The following is a 15,610-nucleotide window of genomic DNA, read 5'->3' on the forward strand; positions in this document are numbered from 1 at the left end:
ACGGTAAAAACCCCCCTTTATAATAATAATATTACCTATATATATATTTGTATTTTTATAAAAATAAACTAATATAGCGTTGAGCTTTGTTTAAAGATTTCCCTGTCGAACGAACCGGACTTACTAAAAACTACACTACTGTACGATTAGGTACACTGCCTATAAGTGTTGTAGCAAGGTTTAAGTATATCCATTCTATAAATAAATAAATATCTTGTGTAAAATTGTATCGTATTTAATAGTTTTTCCTAGTAAAATATAAGCTATTTTATATACTACCCCGCTGCACATCAAGTATTTTTGGCGCCGCTGCCGGGGACTTATCTTAAAAACCGGAAGCGCAACGCTAATATAAAAAAAAAAATTTTTAGTTACTTTTATTAAAAATTCGCTTTTGTAAAAATACGTTTTAAAAATTCGAAAAATATAAAAAGAAAAACAAAAATATTAGTATTTTTAAGATTTTGTTAAATATTTAAGTTTTATAAGTTTCTTTATTTCTATTTTAGTTTATAAAAATATAAGTTTTATTTTAAAATCGTTTATTTAAATTAAAAACAGAAAACAAAATAAAAAAAATAAAAAAATAAAGAAAACGCGTAAAAAGTAAAACCTGTCAACTGAATTCTGGATCCCCGCGACTCGCGGGGTTTTCTTCTCTCTTTGCCGCGACTCGCGGAGACCTTCTGACACACGGACAAAACCCTAATCAAGCATTGATTACGGGTTATTTTTAATTATTATTATTATTTAACCTAATTATAATTATTATTATTATTATTATTAGTTTTAATTTTATTTTTACTTTTTATTTATATATTTTAGTTTAATTAGTTTTAATAAAATTATAAAATTAGTAGTTTTATTAAATAAATAATATAAAAATAATATTTTTATAAAAATTGTACTTTTTACAACTTTTTGTATATTTTTATATTTTGTACCTTTTTAATCGTTGTAGCGTAAAATTTGTATTTTTTAGCTCATATTTAATTTTAAACTTAGTTTTTGCTATAATTATTTTTACTCCTAGATTTTTAGGCTTTGCCGTAGAATTCCTTAAGTGCTTTTTCTTTAGACTAAGATTTAGGTGCTTTAGAATTTTGCGACGCCCTTTTTAAGTTTTAGTTTCTTTTTAAGTTATTTCCATTTGAGATTTAGTTTTTACTGTAAGCTTTAATATTTTTAGACCTTTTACTATGTATCAATTATCATTCCAATTAGTAATTTCAATTTGCGATTATAATTTTAAGTTAGTTGTAGTAATAAGGTTAGGTTAGTTAAGTATTTTTAAGTTTTTATAAGTTTCTTTTATTTTTCCGTCGTCTTTTATTTTTCAACCATTTTTCTTTTTCGACCTTTTGCGACGAACTCTTTGTCTTTCTTATTTCTCGCCATTCTAGTTTTTAGGACTTAGAATTTTATTCTACTTCTTATCTAAATTTCTTAAAATTACGAAAATTTATTTTAAGTGGTTAAATTAATAGACATCAAAATTTTCTGGTTCGTAGTAATAGTTGGATTTGTACGTGGACCGGGTTATTGGAGCCAAACAGTCCTCAATTATATTGAGACCAAACGAATCCTGCCCCTCTGCTGCATCTTTTGGCTATTCGAAACGTGGGCAAAATCAGAAAAGTCTATTGATTGGATAACTTATTATAATTTTTCTTTCCTTTTAAAAACTAATAGGATATTCAGTGAATGCACCGAGCAAGACGTTCATCACCTTTTGTACGTTCACCACCTGTAACTCGATCAAGACATCGTTTAACAAATATAACCGCCGTTGATTTTTCTTTAGAATCGTCATCCAGTCGACCAAGTACTTCAGTTCAAATTACCGATAATCCAGTTTTTGAAACAAACCTCACAATTGAGAATCCAGAAAATATTCAGGAACGGTTCGTAGATCCTGAACCACTAAACTTTCCTCCGGAACCACCAATCATTCAAACAGAGATTGTTGAGGAACGAACTATTAAATCAGAATCATCTAGTGATACCGATTCAACAAATTCAATTATGGAAAATCTGGAACCTTTAAGTATGGAAGACCGAATGAGAGCTAAACGCACTGGCCAAGGTCACGCAATTACTCATCCAGACATTAATGCGCCAGATTATGAAATCAAAGGACAAATTTTACACATGGTGACTAATCAATGCCAATTTAGTGGTGCGCCGAAGGAAGATCCAAATGAACATCTACGTACCTTTAATAGGATCTGCACACTATTTAAAATCCGAGAAGTGGAGGATGAACAGATATATCTCATGTTATTTCCCTGGACTTTAAAGGGAGAAGCCAAAGATTGGTTGGAATCGTTACCTGAAGGGGCGATTGATACATGGGACGTTTTAATTGACAAATTTCTTAAACAATTCTTTCCTGCATCTAAAGCCGTAAGACTTCAAGCAGAAATTGTTACGTTCACACAGAAGCCAAATGAAACTCTATATGAGGCGTGGACAAGATATGGAAAGTTGTTAAGAGGATGTCCGCAACATGGTTTAGACACCTGTCAAATAGTACAAATATTCTACCAAGGATGCGACATCACTACAAGGAAAGATATAGATATAGCAGCTGGTGGTTCTATTATGAAGAAAACCGAAACTGATGCTTACAAAATTATTGATAACACTGCTTCCCACTCACATGAGTGGCACCAAGAAAAAGATATCATTAGATCATCTAAAGCAGCTAGAGCCGATTCTAGCCATGACTTAGATTCCATTTCAGCAAAGATAGATGCTTTCGAGAGACGAATGGAAAAGATGACTAAAGATATTCATGCTATACGAATTAGTTGTGAGCAGTGTGGAGGACCACATTTGACAAAAGATTGTCTCAGTATTGAATTAACAATGGAACAAAGAGAGAATATTTCATACATAAACCAAAGGCCTGGAAATAATTATCAGAATAATTATCAACCGCCAAGACCGATTTACAATCAAAACCAGAATTATAACCGAAATATTCCATACAACAACCAACAAGGTCCTAGCAATCAACAAGTATCCAATAATACTTATAATCAGCAAAGACCAAATTTTCAAAACAAACCACCACAACAAACCGATGATAAAAAGCCGAATTTAGAAGATATGATGACGAAGCTAGTTGAAACTCAAACGCAGTTTTTCACATCTCAAAAACAAACCAATGAACAAAATGCTCAAGCATTTAGAAATCAACAAGCTTCTATTCAAAATCTGGAACAAGAAGTGAGTAACCTAGCAAGGTTAATAGGTGAAAGAAAACCGGGAAGTCTACCTAGTGATACAAACGCTAACCCCCGGAATGAAACAGCTAAAGCTATTACCACAAGAAGTGGTACAACACTTAAACCACCTGAAATACCTGTAACTTCTGATGAAACTATTCCTACTCCACAAGAACCACAACCTGATCAGGATAAGGAAAAAGAACCGGTAGTTGAAAAGGTTAATAAAGATAACACAGTTAAGGATAAACCTTATGTTAAACCATACCAACCACCACTTCCTTACCCGAGTAAAATGAAGAAAGAAAAACTTGAAGCCGAGCAATCCAAATTCTTGGATATGTTTAAACAGATAAATGTAAATCTTCCTTTCATTGATGTGATTTCAGGAATGCCAAGGTATGCTAAATTCTTGAAAGATCTAATCACGAATAGAAAGAAAATGGAAGAACTCTCGGCTGTAACTATGAATGCTAATTGTTCAGCAGTGCTATTGAATAAGATACCAGAAAAACTATCTGATCCAGGAAGTTTCACAATTCCATGTTTTCTGGGTAGTCTTAGTTCAATAGAAGCATTGGCAGACTTAGGTGCTAGTATAAATCTAATGCCGTATTCACTATACGCTAAACTAGACCTTGGAGAATTGAAACCAACCAGAATAAGCATACAACTAGCCGATAGATCAATAAAATATCCTAGAGGGATAATGGAGAACATGCTAGTTAAAGTTGGTACTTTAGTATTTCCAGTAGATTTTGTTGTTTTGGACATGGAAGAAGATTCTCAAGTTCCTCTCATATTAGGAAGACCATTCTTAAACAAGGCTAAAGCAATGATAGACGTGTTCGGTAAGAAACTGACCCTAAGTATAGAGGATGAGAGTGTTACCTTTTCAGTTGATAGAGCAATGCAACAACCACAATCTGCAGATGATACATGTTATTATATTCAAACTATAGATGCACATGCAGAATTATTAGAAGAATTTCCAGAATTACAAGGAACGGGAGAATGTTCTTTAGGAGAAGGAAATGAACCAATTGATGAAGCTGAAATGTTAGCTACACTTATAGCTAATGGATATGAACCAACAACAGAAGAAATTCAAATGCTAAAAGAAGAAGACAGATATCGATATAAATCATCGATAGAAGAACCTCCGAAATTAGAGTTAAAGCCACTTCCAAACCATTTGGAATACGCTTATTTACATGGTGAATCTGAATTACCTGTAATAATATCGTCTTCTCTTACTGAAAATGAGAAATCACAACTCATTTCTGTGTTGAAAGCTCATAAACCAGCCATTGCATGGAAGATTCATGATATTAAAGGAATAAGTCCTTCGTATTGCACACATAAAATCCTTATGGAAGAAGGTCATAAAACGTATGTGCAACGCCAACGAAGACTAAATCCTAATATGCAAGATGTAGTTAAGAAAGAGATTATTAAACTGCTAGATGCAGGTTTGATATATCCAATTTCTGATAGTCCATGGGTAAGCCCAGTTCAATGCGTACCTAAGAAGGGTGGCATGACTGTCATCACAAATGAGAAAAATGAGCTTATTCCTACTAGGACTGTAACAGGATGGCGTGTATGTATTGATTATAGAAAATTAAATGACGCCACCAGAAAAGATCACTTTCCCTTACCTTTCATTGATCAAATGTTGGAAAGATTAGCCGGAAATAGTTACTATTGTTTTCTAGATGGATTTTCCGGATATTTTCAAATTCCAATAGCACCCGAAGATCAAGAGAAAACCACATTTACGTGCCCTTATGGTACTTTTGCTTACAAACGCATGCCATTTGGACTTTGTAACGCCCCTGCAACCTTTCAAAGGTGTATGATGGCGATTTTTCACGACATGATAGAAGAATGCATGGAAGTATTCATGGATGACTTTTCAGTCTTCGGTGATACATTTAAATCATGTCTAGTTAATCTGGAACGAATGCTAATTAGATGCGAAAAATCAAATCTAGTACTTAATTGGGAGAAATGCCATTTCATGGTTAAAGAAGGCATCGTTCTTGGACATAAAATTTCAAAAGAAGGAATTGAAGTGGATAGAGCTAAAGTAGATGTAATTGCTAAACTTCCACATCCCACCAATGTTAGAGGAGTAAGGAGTTTTCTAGGGCATGCCGGTTTTTACCGACGTTTCATAAAAGATTTTTCTAAAATTGCCACTCCTATGAATAAACTCCTAGAAAAGGATGCGCCATTCATCTTTTCAGATGAATGTATCAAATCTTTTAATATTCTTAAAGAAAAACTCACTAATGCACCGATCATGATAACACCAAATTGGAATCTACCATTTGAACTAATGTGCGATGCAAGTGATTTTGCAATGGGAGCCGTTTTAGGACAAAGGATTGAAAAACGATTTCAACCTATATATTATGCTAGTAAGACGTTACAAGGAGCACAAACGAACTATACAACTACTGAAAAAGAACTCCTTGCTATTGTCTTTGCTTTTGACAAATTTCGATCATATCTCGTTCTAGCAAAAACGGTGGTTTATACCGACCATTCTGCTCTTAGATACCTATTTTCAAAATAAGATGCTAAACCAAGATTAATCCGTTGGATCTTACTCTTACAAGAGTTTGATATTGAAATCCGAGATAAAAAAGGAGCAGAAAATCTCGCCGCTGATCATCTTTCTCGTCTTGAAAATCCCGAATTAGAAGTTCTGAATGAATCGGCCATACAAGACAACTTTCCTGATGAATATCTATTGAAGATAGATTATAAAGAAATCCCATGGTTTGCAGACTATGCAAACTACTTAGTTTGTGGATTCCTTGAAAAAGGATTATCGTACCAAAGACGAAAGAAATTCTTCAGTGATATAAAACACTATTTCTGGGAAGATCCACATCTGTTTAAAAGTTGTCCCGATGGAATAATACGCCGATGTGTATTTGGAGATGAAGCTAGTAAAATTTTAAACCATTGTCACACAGGACCAACAGGAGGGCATTATGGGCCTCAACTAACAGCAAGAAAAGTTTATGAAGCTGGATTCTATTGGCCTACAATTTACAAAGACTCACACCTTCTTTGCAAATCCTGTGATGCATGTCAAAGGGCCGGAAAAATAAGTCAACGCGATGAAATGCCACAAAATGTCATCCAAGTATGTGAAGTATTTGACATTTGGGGTATTGACTTTATGGGTCCATTTCCAAAATCTCATAATAATCTATATATACTCGTAGCCATTGATTATGTATCTAAATGGGCGGAAGCACAAGCTCTCCCAACTAACGATGCACGAGTTGTAGTCAACTTTTTAAAACGTCTTTTTGCAAGGTTTGGAACACCGAAAGCTTTAATAAGTGATCGGGGTACTCATTTCTGTAATAATCAACTTGAGAAAGTTCTTAAAAGATATGGAGTAACTCATAAAATCTCCACCGCATATCATCCACAAACAAGTGGACAAGTTGAAAATACAAACCGAGCTTTAAAACGTATTCTAGAGAAAACCGTAGGATCAAATCCAAAGGAATGGTCCATTAAATTGGAGGATGCACTCTGGGCTTTTAGAACAGCCTACAAAACTCCAATTGGAACCACACCTTTTAGACTTGTTTATGGAAAAGCATGTCATCTTCCAGTAGAAATTGAACACAAAGCATTTTGGGCTTTGAAGACATGTAATCTTGATTTACATGAAGCCGGACGTCTACGATTAAGTCAACTAAACGAATTAGAAGAATTAAGACATGAAGCATACAAGAATTCGTTAATCTATAAAGAAAGAACGAAGAAATGGCATGATAAAAGAATCAGAAGTTCAAAAGAATTTAAAGAAGGAGACAGAGTTCTTCTTTTCAATTCACGATTCAAGCTATTTCCTGGAAAATTGAAATCAAGATGGTCTGGACCATTCATAGTCAAAAGAGTTTTCCCATACGGAACGATAGAATTAATAAATTCAAATGGGATTGAATTTAAAGTTAATGGTCACAGAATTAAACATTACATACATGGTCCGATGGAAGTCGACAACGAAGTTACTCACAATTTCGACACCACAGCTAACTAAGTGTGGGGAGAATCAAGTCTTTAAAGGATAATATGTATTTCTGTTAGAGTTAGATTGTCTGTTTTCGTGTAGTTCTCGAAAATGGAACACGTATGGTCTTTCCCTAGCAGACCCTAAAGAACTAGTCTTCTCCCCCCATTCTGAATTTTTATTTTTTTTAGGTTTTTACAAAATGAAGACTGCCTGTGAACTAAACCATGGTCTAATGCTACACGCTTTGATCACTAAACGTAATAATGACATACTACCGAGTGAATTAGTATCAGTAATCAGAGAAAGAATGGACGGAGTTAGAAAAGGATCCAGATGCGAAGATAATAAGTTACAATTTGGTAAAGGAAAATCAAAATCCGCAGCGAAAAGAAGAGCACGACACCTAGAACGATGTCACAAATGCGGAAAATGGTCACATGGAGGTAAATGTTCAAATAATCAAACCTATTCAAATACCGAATTTGTTACTTTATGCAGAGACGGACCGTTCATATGTTTAGAAGAAAAGACAATGAATGCTTGAGGTTACGCCTTTGGAGCCATGGAAAATCAATTAAACCGACTATCTTATGAATATAATAGATCATATAACTAAGAAATCTATTTCACAGGTATGTCTGTACAGTTTTTAGTTTTTATTTTTATTTTTAACCTTTTGATAATAAACGCTAATTTGTTCGCTAAAAAGTATTAAATTGGTATTAAATAAAATTAGGTTTGGCGACCGAAATTATTGATATCCTTCAAAAATTTATTACATCACTGCGAAATTTAACGTTTATTCTTAAGGTATAAATATCTTTAATCAATCAAACCAAAATATTTCAAAAATTCGTCATGAGTTAAATTAGGTCTTGGAACCGAAATTACTTTACCGAAAAGAGGGGCGCATATTTTTGATAATATTTGATTGATTAAAGTGGGATAAAAAGACAAAAAGATTTTTAATTTTATTTTTACCATGTTTTTAAACTTAATATTTAAATCTTAAATTAATATTGTAAACTTTGTAAAAACAATATATTTAAAATTGTAAATATTTGAAAAATTAATATAAGTTTGGTATGAATTTATGAATTTTTAAATTAAGTTTGGTGTGAATTTTTAATTTTTAAAATATGAAATTTTAATTTTATGCATTTTAAATTTTGAGTTTGGTGTGAATTTTTAATTTTGAATTTTATATTTAAGTTGTGTGAAATTAAAAACAAAAATTTACTTTATCTCATTAAGTTAAAAATATGATTTTTAAAATTCGTCGTAAGTTGAAGACTAGGTCTTTGAACCGAAATTGCTTTACCCGAGGGAGGGACGAGAACTTTTATTATCATTATTTTTAATCTTATTGATTTAAAGTATGCCAAAAACATTGAAAAAAAACCCAAAAATCTTAGCTTTTAAAACAATCGCTACAAAAAGACAAATTTTAAAATTTTGTCGAAGGACGGACTAGGACATCGATCCGAAACGACCTCGTCCTAAATAACAAGGGAAACAAAATTTTAAAATTAATTTCTTAATTGTTTTATAAGTTAAAAATTATAAAAAAAAAAAAAAAAAAAAAAAAAAGGTAAACTCCGCGACTCGCGGAGTTTGCAGTGCAAACCTCCGCGACTCGCGGAGGGACCAAATTACAGAAAAAAAAAATAAAACAGCTGAAACGATCAGTTCACTCCCACAAACAAAAACACAGAAAAATACTGCGAAAAAGAACCCGAAAATCACCCCCAAAAATCCCAATTTTTAACCGTTAATCACCAAATTTTTTGCTAAAATCATGTTGAGAAGGATGATATCTAAGAACTACTCAAGAAAAACGGTAAATTTCTACACCTAAACACCATTTAATTCGAATTTTAGTGTTCTTGAGCTATTTTTTACCCAATTTGATTTTGATGCTTTTTAGTGTAATTAGACTTAAATTGTTTATGTATTATGCTTGTATAACCTAGATTGATGCTGTTTAACATGATTAGAAGCCTTAAACTTCAAATTTTGAATAATCTAGGGTTTGTGTTCTTGAGCAATTTGGGGCTTTTTGATATAAACAGGTTATGGCCGATTTTTGTCATGAATTGTTGCTAAATTAAGTAGTATAACATGTCTAGGTAGTTAAATGATCCAAACTTTGAGCCTAAACATGATTTTGAGAATTAAAGTGGACTTTTTCAAGTCCAAAATTCATGAACTTGATTTTTGAAAGATAATGCCATTTGAGACTTGTTTATTTGCTAGTAATGATTATTTTGACATGTTATTTGAGTTGAATGCTTATGAACTTGGCGAAAATTTTCGTATATGCTTATTTGAAAAAGTGTAGATTTGATAAAAATGTGAAAATAAGCTTAAGTTTGATATAAATTAATAATGTCATTGTAATTATTTTGATTGATGATTTTGCTGACACTAATGCATATTTGGATGCACAAAATTTGTGTTTGATGTGTTTTGCAGAATGAAAGGGGTGAATCTTCATCCCAAGCCCGCCATGCTCCTGCTGAGAACTTGGAACAACAGGAGGTAGATAACTACTACAAGCAGGATGTACCTCATCCAGTCATGACCTTTTCAGATATGCACTTGGAACAGTTGCACCCGAACCTGAGATTTGACAGACTTTGGATAGATTATCCAAAATATCAACGGGGTTTGCATACTCTTCACTCTAAGGTTGTTGAGGTACCGAGGGTCATAGAATGGGGACCCTTGGAAGCTGTAGAATTGGCCGGGCCAATTAGGGAATTACTGGTACAGAGGTATGGTAATTCTTCTTTTAATGACTGGATATGTTTATTCACCATACGCAGACCTGTATATAAAGTATGGTGTGAAGAGTTGTTATGTAGTATAGAGTTGAATGATCGGGTAGCTAGTTTAACCGATCGTTCTTTTATTAGATTTTTGTTAGGCGGTTCGATGCGCCACATGTCTTTACTAGACATGGCTCAGGCTTTACGTATATATACGCCTGAGGAATTAGCGTCTGCCGATTGTAGAGGATTGATACTAAACGGTAGAAAGATAGATGAGAATTTTGATACACACGGTGTGTGGAGTCAAATGACAAGCCATCACCGTTTCAAAGGGGGAAACTACTCTTATTTGGATATAGATAGAGCCGAATTAAGAGTGATACATAGGTTTTTAGCTAATTCGATTACACAAAGGGGTAAAAACAAAGAAAAGGTAAATGAACAAGATTTGTTTTACCATATGTGTATTCGAGACCCACACAGCGCTGTAAGTATACCATATTGTGTGGGTTATTATTTATCAGCTATGGTTCGGGGGATGCGTCCACATAGCATAATAGGAGGTGGTATTTTTATTACTTTGATTGGTGAATATCTCGGTGTGGATATAAGTCGGGGGGGATTATTAGTAGAAGAGCCGGAACCCCGCGACACTATAGGTTTAAATGTATACCATGGTGCAAAAGTTTTGAAGCGGCGAAATAACGCCGCAGTACGATACAATGGTAGACATCCACAGGTAGAGAGAAACCAGGAACAAGGTAATGTAGGAGGGGGGAATGAGATGCAAGAAATGCATAGGTTTATAGCTTCTCAGGAATACGAAAATGCTAGACAGAGAGCATTTGAAGATTGGCAAGTTCATCAGAACCAGATCATAGCGCATTGCCAACATATAGGTAGAAACTATATTCCTACACCGAAACCCGTCTTCCCTCCTTGGTCGATAGAGATGCAGCCACCATATCCTACGTATGACCCTGCCGAAGCATTCTATAGCACTTATGGTTATGCGTGGAACCCCTATTGGTACCAATATCATCCTTAGTTTACTTATTATTTTTTTTATTATTTTGTAATTTGTAATTATTGATACATTTAATATTTTTGTTAATATTGTAATCATTTTTATAATTATCTAACTTTTATTCTTAGATTTTAATAATTTTTGAATGTGGGGTAATAAACCAAACTTCAAAAATATGTATATATGTTTGCAGTTTATCTTATGTACAAAACAGGGTAAAACAACGCATTTTCAAAGACTGGCATTAAGTTCAGCAAAAGCAACTAATTTTGACGACAAGATGCAAAATATATGTGAAATTACAACAAGACGGAATGAACAAATGATGTGCACCATTTATCATTCAGCAAACAAACGCCAATATATTTGGAAACTTTGGTAAAAATTTAATCATTTTCACACAAATCACCCTCAATAATTTAAATTGTTACTGATTTCTTGCAAATGAGGGCATTGCAAGATCTTAAGTGTGGGAAGGGGTTAAATTCTTTCGGATTTTAAAATTTTTATATTAAACACTTGGTTACCATTAAAAATACTAGTAAAGCAGTAGTTGTATTAGAATCTAGTGCTCTCTGATAAAAAAGAACAGCCCTAGTCTTATATACTGACTACCCAATTCTAGTAAAATTTTTCAATTAAATGAATTCAAATCATGTTTATACATATTTATGAACGATAAAACTAGGTTTTAACACCGAAATTATTGTTACCTCAGAAAGGACATAAATTGAGAAACAAACTAAAATGTTAAAATTCATTTAAAATGGAATAGAGGACGATAAAAAGAAAAATAAAAAGCCAAGTGTGGGAAAATTTACCAAATTATTTTAAACATATGTCACATATATCTGTAACAAATAACTGAAAATACTTTTGCTTTGGACTAAACTAAACTGTTTTACCCAATGAAAGAAAAGAAGAGATGGATCTACACGATGAATCAATTCCATCATTAAAAGGAAGTAAAGTCTTCCGAAAAAGAAACGCGCTTCTTGATTTAGGTCATGAAGTTGTCGTTCAGACCAGCTGTAGGTTGACGAAAAATCTAGAAAAGTCATCACTAAAATCAGCAGGAAATCCACGGACCTCAGCATTAAACAGGGTCGCCAAGTGGTCAGATTTATTCTAACCATGAGAAGGATTTATCTCGTACAATGGGGAGGCACCGTGCAAATTAGCTGGATAAGACTAATGAATCAGATCCCCAGAAAGGATAATCTCCTTAAAGATTAAAAATCAGCTTTTAAGCCTGATATTACTCAATCCTTGAGATTGACCTTAAAGATTGAGAATTCAAACTCATGGAATTCAATGATATCTAAACTCGAGCTTGAACGAGAAAATATTTTGATCAAAATTATAAACCGATTTGTTTTCTGAAAACCCTATTTTCAATGCGTTCATTACCATTGAACGTAAAATCCTAGGAATTCACCTGGAATTCATTAGGTCACCTGAACTAAATCGGGTGTCAACCGTAAGAACGGTGGTTGCATAGCATGGTCAAAGACAGGACCTTGTGCCAGACCGAAAAATTATAAGGGTGAGCTTTACTATTGCTCCTACCAAGGATAGTAATTGCGTCCGACACGTTATAGACCATAATCAAAAGCATGTCACGGGACATTGCCTTAACAGTTGCTTGTTCAACGCTTTCCTTTACAACCGGACGGTAGTTTGCCGAAAGGTAATATACGGAACAAGTAAACTGGACGTGTTGCTTTCCAAATACAAGGTTAGCAAGTGGGTGACACAAAACCGCAAGTTTTGAGCTAAAATTTTCAAATCTGAAACCCACCAAACCCACAAATATTTTGCAAACACCTGTAAAGGGTTATTCCGGAAAACTTATCTAGGGTAAAAACTAGATTTAATTTTCAAAAGATCAAATGTTTTCATAAAGATCCAATTTCCTTAATGGATCTAAATTTTTATAGTCATGTGGGACTGTAAACCATATCGTTACTACCATTGTTTATACCGACGTATAGAAATCACTGATGTACAAAGTGTGAAGAATAAAGAAGTGATTCTAGTATTTCAAGACAATATTGCTTGAGGACAAGCAACGCTCAAGTGTGGGAATATTTGATAATGCTAAAAACGAACATATATTTCATAGCATTATTCCTCAAGAAAGACAAGCTTTTAGTTGCAATTGTTCTATTTACAAGTGATATTCGTTTAAAGAATAAAAGATGAAGACAAAAGACAGATTCGACGAATTGAAGACGCAAACGACCAAAAAGCTCAAAAGTACAAAAGACAATCAAAAAGGTTCCAATTATTGATAAGAAACGTCTCGAAATCACAAGAGTACAAGATTCAAAACGCAAAGTACAAGATATTAAATTGTACGCGAGGACGTTCGAAAATCCGGAACCGGGAATGCTATAACTCACAATGATAAAGTAGCGGTAAAGTCGAGTCGGGAAAAGTGTGCAAGTAATCGGTCTGAAAGTCCTCAACCTAAGTCAAATAGTACTAAGTCAGTAAATCGTCTAAATAGGTGTAAAAGTACGTAAATAAGGTCTTAAAGGTCATCATCATTCATCATCAAACAAAAGGCGTAAAGTAAGTTTCGTTTACGAAAGTAGTTTAAAACAAAGACTGACTTCAGTCAGTCACCAAGGCCTCTACCCTTACTGAATTAAGGTGATACCAGTGGCCATGACCCCGCATATGAGTCCTTTAAGTGTGGTAAAATTTACAGAAGCAAACTCTTCTTCGTTTGACCGTGGTGACGGTCTAAGTGCGAGTAGGTCAGAAATTTCTGCACAACGTTAAAAGGACATAGTGACGATCGGAGGGCCATAAATCCTAAACTGTAACTTGGATTAAGATGAGTCCTATATGAAAAGTTATCTACTCGAACAGTCTATTTGAAAATCATAATCAAAACAGCCCAGGTCTACTGGTCTGTTACAGAACAGCAAAACAGTAGGTATAAGACAAAAAGCAGTAAAATAATGGGTTCCGGTGGGTTTGGTGTTTGATGTTCATCATGGTTCTCATTCTTGATGCCTATAGCTTCAAGTGTACAACTCATTGATGTGTTTAAATCATCTTTACCAAGTTTTGACCATCATAACCCTAGTGTAAGTCTAATACATGAAGCACAACTCACTTAAGAGTTGTATGAAGTATGATGAACCAAAGTTACATCAAAGTCTTAGATCTAACACATACATAACTTTAAAGCTATAAACAAGTTACAAACTTGAAAGTAAACTAACTAATCAAGATCTTAAGGTGTAGAACATGGTTCTTAGTTAGATCTTGAAGATCCAAGACTCAAAAGTCTAGATCAAGCATAAGTATACAAAGTTATATTTAAAGAAAACTTATTTGTGTGTTCTTGAACTTTCAAAGTTAACTTTTAGTTCAAGATTAATGAGATCAAGACTAACTTGTAGTTCTTGACCATTTAAACTAATTACATGAAATTAAAGTGCAAGAATGAAGAAGTAAACTAAGTAAAATAAGTAATTTGTTCATGGTTGTTCATACTTTAAAGACTCAAACCAAAGTTTGATCTTTAGAAAGTAAACTTTAAAGTTTACTTCATGAACTTCAAGTATGAGTTACAACACATGAACTTTAAATCTTTTGACATAATGTATGTAGAACATAACTAGAAAGTTAGTTCTTGTATGTTCTTGGAAATACAAGATTAATATGAAGAATCAAACTAGAAAGTTTATTCTTGTAACATGAAAGTAAGTAACAACAATTAACAAGACAAGTAGTTAAACAAAATCAAGAACAAGTAACAATCAACAAATGATGATGATGGATGATTTAGGATTCGATTTTGTTAAAGAAAAAGAGAAGAAAATAAGTCCAAGTTGCTTACAAGTTTAGAGAGAATATGTGAGAAATGTTTGAGAGAAAAAAATGCAAGTAATTGTGTGTGTGTTTTTTTAGAGAGTAAACAAGGAATGAAGTAATGCAAAAATGAAAACAAAACACTCCTTGTAGCCATCCCAAACCCATGGTCAGCTGCACACAAGGGAAGGGAGGTTTAGTTCAATGGTTCCTTGAATGTTAAAGCTTAAAAGTGTGGATAAATGAGGTGCATGCATGGGGATAACAAATAATTAGATTCCAAATGAACCAAACTAACTAGTTACATCTAAAATGATACTTACATGTAGTAACAATGGGCTAGTTAATCCATTTAGGTGTAGGGTGGGTTTATAAGCCCATATTCAAGAGTCCATTACACTAATCAAAGCCCAAGTTCAATAATTAACAAATAAAGTCTAACAAAAGCCCAAGTAATTAACCAACAACCTTAGTTAATTAAAATGATTAATAAAACTAATTATGAATGTAAATAATATGTGAAAATATTATTCGTGTAAGTTTCGTGTGTCACAAAGACGTTTCGGGCAATTAAAGTCAAGTTCGGGCAATCATGGCAACATGTAAATATATTAACATACATTCGTTTTATCACACGTATTAATAATAATAATTATTAATAAATAAACGTGGGAAAATCCAGGGTCATTACAAT

The sequence above is a fragment of the Rutidosis leptorrhynchoides genome, chromosome 8, assembly GCF_046630445.1.
Source record: "Rutidosis leptorrhynchoides isolate AG116_Rl617_1_P2 chromosome 8, CSIRO_AGI_Rlap_v1, whole genome shotgun sequence".
NCBI classification, from domain to species: domain Eukaryota; kingdom Viridiplantae; phylum Streptophyta; class Magnoliopsida; order Asterales; family Asteraceae; genus Rutidosis; species Rutidosis leptorrhynchoides.